This window comes from Vombatus ursinus, unplaced genomic scaffold (genome assembly GCF_900497805.2).
Source record: "Vombatus ursinus unplaced genomic scaffold, bare-nosed wombat genome assembly UNPS02010304.1, whole genome shotgun sequence".
Lineage (NCBI taxonomy): Eukaryota > Metazoa > Chordata > Mammalia > Diprotodontia > Vombatidae > Vombatus > Vombatus ursinus.
Genome location: NW_020950082.1, coordinates 5,734,637 through 5,738,079, shown reverse-complemented (window position 1 = coordinate 5,738,079; position 3,443 = coordinate 5,734,637).

The window sequence follows — 3,443 nt, the reverse complement described above, 5'->3', positions numbered from 1 at the left end:
AGGGTCACACAGCTAGTAAGTGTCTGAGGCCAGATTTGGACATCATGAAGACGAGTCTTCCTGATTCCAGGCCCCTCACTCTATCCACTGCACCACCTAGCTGTTCCACTTTATTTCATTTCAGCCTCACCACACTCCTGGTTGAAGTTTCTTTACAGAATCTGTGAGTAGTAATAGCTGCCCCACTGAGGACCCAACTGGCCAGTTCCAGTTGGGCAATACTAGCTCCTTCCATCGCACAGCCCTGCCTCGCTTAAATCCGATTCATTTGCAAGTCATGGCATCATCTTCCTGTTTTCATGGTCCTCTTCAAGAAGTGGGACAAAAAACAACCTGTGAGAAGTCCCAAACCGTGAGTAGTCTGAGCTGCCACACTGGAGACCCAACTGGCCAGTTCCAGTTAGGCAACACTCACCCTTTCCTTCACACAGCCCTGCCTTGCTTAAATCCAATTCACTTGGAAGTCAAGACATCACCTTCCTGATGTTATTGGTCCTCTTCAAGACTGAAGGACAAACAACAACAACAATTCTGACTCCTCATTGTATAGATGAGGAAATTGAAGATGTCTCCTGACTTATTTAAAGTCAGGTAGCTCGTAAGTGTCAAAGCTGGAATTCAAAACCTGTGTTCTCCATTTCCAAGGCTATTTATTTATTTTTATGAATATAAATATATATATATGAATTTATTTATAGAGAAGTAGCCATTTTTATAGATTTGAAGCTGGAAGGGACTTTACATTTTTCTCTAGTCCAGCCTCCACATTTCATAGATGAGGAAATAAGTCCAAGAGAAGTTAAATGACTTGCCCAAGGTCATACAGGTAATATGGAAGAAATAATTGCAAGTGACATTTACCTAGTGTTTTAATTTTCATAAAGCATGTTGCTCTTAAACCTCACAACAACTGTATGAAGACCACCACCACCATCTCTTTTTCAGAGGAACACAGCTAAAGAACTACAAGGGACCTCAAGGCCAGTGAGTCCAACACTCTCAAACTGAGACTAAGAGAACATAAGTGATTTAAAAATGCCCAGGTTCATGTGGCTAAGATGTCACGTAGTTAATGAGTGGTGGGACTGTTTCAAATCTGCTTGTTTCTTTCCTAACTAATAAGTATCTGAGGCAGAATTCAAACTCGGATCTTTCTGCCTCCAAGTCCAGTACTCTATCCACTATACAAAAAGGCTGTAGTTATCACTTATAGTTTATATCTGGACAAGGCTCTCACAGGCACTTTTCCTGGAAATGGACTGATGAGAACAGAATATTCTTATCCTTTACCGGCTTCTAGCCCTGAGATGATTTCATATTTTTCTCCAGTCCAGAATCCCAGACCTATGGTCACTGGCCTGTGTACCAACCATCCATCAACTTTCTGCAGAGTCATGACTGTGGCAAGGTGACTCCTGGGTGCTGACATGAGGGTAAGGGAGGGGTAATGCATTCTCCCTGTAGCCATCCATCAGCCCAATCCCTCAGCAGCTTGCTCCCTGTGGTGCAACAGTTCCTGCTTCTAAATTCTTTCACTTGAGGAAGATTCAGTTCAATGTGTGCTGGAGGTGGACTTGTGTTCACAAGATAGGATGACCTGATAATATATGCATATTTTACAGTTGCTATATAGACTTCCCACTACCGAGAAATTTTATATGTATCTTCCTTAGTGCCAGTAATCTTTTTTTTTTCATTGTTTAATTGGGGAATTAACAACTTTCTCTTTAAATTCACAGTGTGACATTTTTCAGGAGCATGGACCCAGCTGGTCTTCCATTTGTAAATTCCTTACCTCAACCCTTCCATTGATTTTGTTCCAGGTATAAAATAACCTCCATGAGGTTTTTCTATGTTTCCTGATAAGAAAACTACAAAGATGACATAGAGAGGATGTAATGATCATTCTTCTGTGACCCTACAATCATGATTCTGGAAATGTTGAACAGTTGCCTATAAGATCCAGAGAAAGAGAGGGCTTAACAGTCATATTACTGACTTGGAAGAGGAGAATTCTCCCTTTCAAGGAAAAAAAAACCAACAAACCTTAGAGACAGTCATTCTGTCTACAGCAACACACTCACCAGCACAGCTACTGGAGAATCGAGTAGGTTCATTTAGCAATTAATTAACATTTATTTCTCTAAACAGAACATTTATCAAATGCTTGCTACGTGCTAGACACTATATTAAGCAATGGGGACATACAAACACAAAAATGTAGTAGTCTTTGCCCTCAGAAAGCTTACATTTTACATATAAAGTATATAAGATGATATAGCATGTAATGAACATGTCTCCCTTTCCTACCAAACTTAGATGACAGTCAAAAATCATAAAGCTAAGGTTTCTTTTTTTTTTTTTCAGGAGGCAGGGGCACAAGAGGTAGGAAAATGGTGTGACAGCTTCCTCTACCAATGAATATCAGCAACTCATTCGTAATTTAAGACTTTAGAGAGTTGCCAGAGGCTTTGAGAAGTTAAATAACTCATCCATGGTGACACATTAAGGATGTCAGAAGCATAATTTGAACTCTGGAATTCCTAACTCCAAGACTGACCCATTCTCCATTATGCAACAGTGGCCTAGAAGAAAGACACAAGTCTCCTAATACCTTCTACTAGGGGTATGAGGAAGACAAAGATCTTTCTATAAGTACAAATACTCTGACTAAACACAATCAAAGAAATCATACAAACTAATCTCACCCATAAGAAAAACAAACCAATTGTTATTTATTTCAAGATTCAGTCAATGAGTCCTTATTAAATACCTCTGATATGTAAGGTGTATTAATAATAATTGTTGCTAAAGAGCATTTTTAATATTTTCAGAAATTTTATTACAAACTTAATACCCAAATAATGGATTTGTGAGGAGAGATTATATCTATTCTGCTTGACCCCAGAGGGTAGAAACAGGAGCAATGGATAGATATTGCCAAGAGATACATTTATGCTTTATATAGGAAAAAATATTCCTAACAAATTAAAGCTGTCAAAAAATGGAATTGATTGTCTCAAAGAGGTGATGGGTTCCCCCTCCATGAAGGCTACTCAAATCTTCCAACTCTCAAATTCTGTGATTCTATGATCTCGTACACTTGAGTCTTCCTTCCAATGATCTAGGCTACGATTCATCTACAACAGCTGATCCTGTACAACTGTTGTCTACACCCTCTGGCTGTCCCATTGGATTGTGAGAACTGGCCTGTTACTAAGCCCTAGTTGACAGAAGTGATTCCACATTTGACCACTGATTGACCTGCCTATATGCTGGGAAAATCCTGTATACCTAACAACTGGTGTGGTCAGCTACATTTAGGGTTATGAATGCAAGGTTATCAAATAATCAGCTTAGCAAATTTTATTTAATCCATGTATGCAATGTTATCAAACTTTCCTAATCACAATGCCCTTATGGTTGATAAAAGGGATGTTGCA